Source organism: Prosopis cineraria, unplaced genomic scaffold, assembly GCF_029017545.1.
Source record: "Prosopis cineraria cultivar Desert tree isolate PC_DT_omini unplaced genomic scaffold, ASM2901754v1 PC6, whole genome shotgun sequence".
Lineage (NCBI taxonomy): Eukaryota > Viridiplantae > Streptophyta > Magnoliopsida > Fabales > Fabaceae > Prosopis > Prosopis cineraria.
The window spans coordinates 17,435,807-17,442,389 of record NW_026555337.1 but is presented as its reverse complement, the minus strand read 5'-3'; positions in this window follow the sequence as shown (position 1 = coordinate 17,442,389).

The following is a 6,583-nucleotide window of genomic DNA, read 5'->3' as shown; positions in this document are numbered from 1 at the left end:
CCAAGTGCAAATAATCTCAGGACCACTTGAACTAACTCACACAAATCATAAAGCACCTGATTGAACAATTAAATACTCATAAAAATATATCAAGCATAAAAAGGCCGTCCAAACCCTAATTTAAGATTGATCATGGGGTAATAGCATAAATTCATCATAATGATTCTATGGCTAATAACAAATACATAAACAAGTAATATTTATACTTGCACTATTACTTCAACCTCTTACAATAATTTCCATAGCATTCACATCAATCTAAGCTAAAGTACACCACAAACATCATAAACTTCATGCAAGTGCAACCAAAAGAATGCAAGTCCTAAGTTGGCAATGTTAATTATAGGAAAATTAATCTTTTAGTCCTCCAACTTTTAAGTCACTTATAATTCAGTCCCTCAACTATAACTCGCTGTGACTTAGTCTCTCAACTATAACTCGCCTATGACTTAGTCCCTCAACTTTTAAATCACTTACAAATTAGTCCCTTAATTTTTGTTAATTTTTTTTCATGTTAGCTTATATCTCATATTAATGAGCAAGAGGAGGGTATTTTAAAATAATATATGAGCATTTTTATCCCTCTTATTTGATAAGAAATTTTTTAAAAAATTACAAAATAAAGACTGAGTTATAGGTGAATCAAAAGTTGAGGGACTGAGTCACAGCGAGTTATAGTTGAAGGACTAAGTCACAGTGAGTCATAGTTAAGGGATTGAGTTACAAGTGAGTTAAAAGTTGAATGATTAAAAAATTAATTTTTCCTTAATTATATATATATATATATATATTCACATATATTCATTACAACCAAAAGAAGAGGCTATACAACTAATAGCACTCCTACTCCTTAGCAGCCTCTTCCTTCCCTTTGCCCTTAGCATAGCTTCACTTGTAAAATTATAATCCAGTAGTAAGAACATCTCAATAATCAAATAATCTAATTTATCTACAAGTATGCTTAGAAAGTTCATGAGCATGTAGAGTGGCAATTAAATTAGATAATCAAAAAGAAATAAACATCATTTATTCACATCTAAACAATATATGATCAATCACTCTACCTTATATCGTCCTTATTACCTTCAACTGAATTTAGGGGCTAACAATTCAATAGAACTAAGTCTATATGACTAGACTAACCCAAGCTCACCAATTTTGAGAGACAACTCAGTTAAAGGCACCTTTAATCATTCTCAAACTATAGATTCCCCCTTTTTACTAATATTTAGGGTGTCGTGTGGCTATTATACCACAATGATAGTGTTAGGACTTTTAAACAAGAAAGACTGAGTACTGGGCTACCCAAGGTGTACTAGTAGATAGCATATAGATTTATAAGTTATATTCCCTTAGGGTGAACTTTCATCATCTCACAATGATCATGCTCACATATGTATCACAATAAGGCATAGTCACATTACATCATATCTAGTTTAAGACCAAGCATTAGCATTTACATATCTTAAATTGATTTCATAGACATATGTATTTTTAGTATAAAAGCATCCTTTCAACTATATCCTACTTCACATGGCTTTCCAAAAACACTAATAAACATTCATATTTATGTGTTATGTAATAGAAAAATAGAATATAATTTTATAAAAACTCACAACCATCCAAATAAATAAGTAAAAGAATTAGATTGTCTAATTACCTTAACCCTTTAGTCACAAAAGAGTTACTGTGGCATTTATTTACTCCCTTAGCCTTTACTAGCTTAAAGGGATTTGAATAATAATTAATCTACAAGATTAAACACCAATTACCAAATTACAACTCTAATAAATACATTTTTAGGCTAAGAAAGGTTACCCATACTCTAAAAATTATCATTAACCTAACCAACACTTTAACCACATTTCATTAACTTCATTTAACATCCATAAACTCATATAACACTAAATTACAACCCACATTACTCCTAAACTTTAAGTTTTAGCTTAGGGTTCATCCAAACCCTAGCCTAAAATTTTAAGTCTTCATAAATTCACTAAACCTAAGCATAGAAGATTAAGTTAGCTCCCCATAAACTTAAAGAACTAAATGGGTTCAGCCATAACCTAAGGGAAGATGGATTCAACACCAAAACTTACCCAAAACCTTAAAAAATTCAAATAAGGAAGAAGGATGATGGATAGAAAGCTTACCTAAGTAATTCTCTAGTTTAGAATGCCTCTAAAGTGATTAAAGGTTAAAGCCCTAGCATCTAAAATCTCTTACTCTGTTGCCTTTCTCATTTCATTGTTACGCTCTTTTGATTTTCAAATCACCTAGTGACAAATTTATCAATCAATCTAGTACCAAGGACAAAACCTATTTCAAAGGCTCTTTTTTGAATTTTGCCATTAGAATTTATAGAACTAAAGAAGTAGATTGTGAGTTGCTAGATAAAGGATTTATTAGATCGAGTGTATCACCTTAGGGATTACCAATATTGTTTGTGAAGAAGAAAGATAAAAGCTGGAAACTTTGTATTGATTACAGGTAGTTAAACAAAGTTATTGTGAAAAATAAGATTCCTTTAATAATAATTGATAATTTACTAGATTAGTTAGCTGGTGCTTCAATCTTTTCTACAATAGATTTGAGGTTAGATTATCATCAATTGAGAGTTCATTTAGATTATGTATTTAAGATAGCTTTCAAAATTCAATATGGCCACTACAAGTTTCTAGTTATGTTAGTAGGTCTGACTAATGCATTTGCAATATTCATGAATTATATGAACCATATCTTAAGACCTTATCTAGATTAGTTTGTCGTAGTGTTTATTGATGATATTTTGATTTATTCTAAGGATAAGGAGTAGTATGCCAAGAATCTCCAGATTATGTTTTAGATTTTGAAAGATAATAAGCTTTATGCCAAGCTTAGTAAGTATGAGTTTTGGCTAAAGAAGTCAGATTTTTAGGGCATGTAATACTTCTAGGTAGGATTTTGATTGATCTATATAAAGTAGATGCAGTGTTAAAATGGGGGTATCCTAGTTCAATCATATTGCTTCTCCTTTGACCAAGTTAACACGTAAAGATCAACCATTTATATGGGATGATAAGTATGAGATTGCTTTTCAGAAGCTGAAAGAGATGTTAACTACAGCACCTATGTTAATTATCCTTAACCTGCAGTTGCCTTTTGAGGTATATAATGATGCTTCTTTGAAAGGTCTAGGCTATGTGCTGATATAAGATAATGAGCAGCAACATATACATCTTAGTAACTAAGATTGTAAGAGGAAAACTATCTAGCACATGATCTAAAACTTACAATTGTGGTGTTTACTCTAAAGATTTGGCATCACTATATATATGGTGCAGTGTTCAATGTGTTCAATAATTGTAAGAGTATAAAATATTTGGTGGATCAGATGCAATTGAACATGAGGTAAAGAAGATGGATGGAGCTTCTTTAAGATTATCATTTTGAGTTAAAATACCATCCAAGTAAGGCTAATGTGATTGCTAATACATTGAGTAGAAAGACACTGTATGTGGCTCATTTAATAGTATAAGAGTACAGTTTGATGGAGACATTCTTAGATTCATAGTAGGAAGCACCATTGAAAGTATTAGTCAATGCCTATTCCATAGTAATTAGTAATGACTTTTGGTGGGAGTAAAGAATGGCATAGTTAGAAGATGAGTATCTTTTAGGAGTTCAAGAAGTAGTTGAGATGAATCGGACTTCAAGTTTTAGTTCAATAATGATAGGTTCATGTATATCGAAATAGAATATGTGTATGAGGATCTGAGGAAAGTAATATTAAATGAAGCTCATTGTAGTAAATACACCATTCATCTGGGAGCTATGAAAATGCATCAAGATATGAAATATTATTTATGGTGGCTAGGCATCCAAAGAGATGTGATATAATTTATATATCGGTGTTTGACTTGTGTAACATCCTAGAGAATTTAACCCTAATTAGTTGAATAAATAAGGATTAATTAAGTAAATTAACATGGTACGTGGTTACAGAGAATTAACTGATATTTTGGGTTGTCATTTTAGCCTTAGGATTGAGTCAAAAGCAAAGTCTGGCCACCCGAGCATCAAAAAGTAGAAAACAATGAGAAAAGGCTCTGTGCCATATGCCATAATGTGTGCACGAGAAGCTGCAATGCACGAGCTAATTAGAGCACGAATGTAACATCCTAATCTTCAACCTAGAAATTTTAAGTGATTATAAGGATAGAATGGTAATTTCAAGTGAATTTTTGACTAATGATGTTTGTGAAAGACTAATATAGTTTTTTAATCCTTTGACAACCTTAGAAGAAGGCTAGGTCAAAGTTCAAATAGACCATGGCACGGAGGGAGGTTTAAATTGTGAAAGGGCTCTCTGTGCCATACGTCGTAGCACAAGTACACAATTCTGCATTTTATCAGTCATGAAATAGACCAAAATCAAAAAGGAGAAAGAGAGAAATCAAAGGGAGTGATGGAGTAGGAGCTTGTGGCTACTAGGGCTCGACATTAGGAGAGATTGTGAGGCATTTAGAGCTTGAATCATCATTAAGTAAGTTTCATAATCCCTATCCTCCCTCATTATGCAAAATTTTTTACTTTTAGGGTGTTAAGGAGCTTGTTTTTTGTTGTTCTTGGGTAATGGACGAACCCATTAATTTAGTTAAGGTCTTGCGGAGTTAAATCAAGCATCTAATCGTAGGTTTATAGGTTTGTTTTGGATTTGAAATTTTTGTTGAGGTTTAGATGAACTCTAAGTGTAATTTAAGAGTTTTTGGATAATGTGGATAGTAGGTTGATAATTTTGGTATGTTTGGATGCTTAATGGGATTATTAGAGTGTTTTGGAAGGGTGGATGTTGTTAAATGTGGAGTTTGAGAGTTATAGATACTTAAAACCTAGTGAATTCAGGGTTTATTCAGAGTGATAATTAATAATTGTCACTAAATTGTGTTGATTGAGTGTTGCTTGAGTCTTATTGTACATATAGAATGTGTGGAGCTAACGTTGAACCACAATAACCCTTTTATAACAAAGGGTTAAGATAATGAAATAATTTATATTATTCAATTATATTGCTTAACTATTTGTGAGTAAGTATGTCAACTTTCTACTTATGATTTGAAAGAATTGCATTTTGCAAACTATGATTTTGGGCATATGAAATGATTTTAAAACGATGATGACTGTGAAAGTCTTATGTGAATTTAATAAGAATTGGATATGAATGTGTTATGTATGAGATGTATGAGCATGATCATGATAGGGGTAGGAGTTCACCCATAGGAAGGAGTAGTGGAAGTATATATAGCATGTATCTCTTTAGTGCCTAGTAAAGCATGATGTTAGAGATTATCTCCTTGATATCCAAGTAGGATACAGCATTGGAGATTGACACTCCTTAACATTAGTGATGCAATATTGGAGTACCGACACCTCGATTTATATGCTATTGAGGGAGACTATAGTCTAAAAGTGGAATAGGACACCTTTGGCTCGGTAATCCTACCACTGAAGGTGAGTTCCAGCCATTGTGAAAGTGCACTTGGTCTAACAACTTATAGTTTCAATCGAGGTCATATGGAGGCTCGGACGGTAGAATGATCATACTAGTAGTAAATAACTTGTGCTCATAGAAAGAATATGATTGAATATGTTATATGAAAAATTTTGAAGTATATAAGCTTTACTCACTTTTGGTTGTGCATGTTAATTGATAATAGTGAATTATTCTATTACTAAGATGTTTATCTTACCCCGTGGTTATGTTTTTACAAGTGAGGGCTCCTGTAGGAGCAAAGGGAAGTGAGGCACTGCCGAGGATTAAGGGCTACACTTGTATAGCTCTATTCTCTATTATTTTAGGTTTGTAACAAATATGTCATGTTTTATGTCAACTTAGAAGCATTACATTATTTTATTATCACTTGTATGAATTTGTGAAATGTATGTGTATCTCGCCTAAGTTTATAGTGATTGTGATTAAAGAAGTGTGCTCGGCCAAGATACTAGTGCAAGTGATATAATTGTGATGGTTTATATGTTGAATTGACCAAAACTATATTTATGTTGAATTTAATCCACCCCATCGCATTGTTAAGAATTAGGGGTTTAGTGATCATTTTAAGTATGGATATTTATTTGTGTGATATGATTGGCCATGTATGTTGTGTGTAGTCCATTTAAGTTGGTCAAAGTGATTCTAGAGCTAATGGCATTTAGTAGTGTAAATTAGACATTTTAAATGTGTTTTAAGGTAAAAATGGATCATTTTGAGTTCCAGTGTTCATCTTTTTAATGGATGATTGTTTGGGTGTGAGATTGGTTAGTTAGAGGGCTTAAAAAGCTTCATGTAGATACTTAAACCGTTCAATTTGGATGTTGGATGGAGAAACGACGCACTCCGAAAGTTTAGAGTGTTGTCATGATAGCAGGTACACACAACGGCGCAATGCATACTGAGGGACTCATCTTTTTGTGCCATCTGTTGTGGCATGTGTGGCTTGGGCCACAGCAAATGGGCTAGTTTCTAAAGAAATTTTAGTTTTCTTCTACTTATTTTCAAGTGTTGTTTGCTTCCCATGCTTCTGTTATCCTATTTGATTTATTT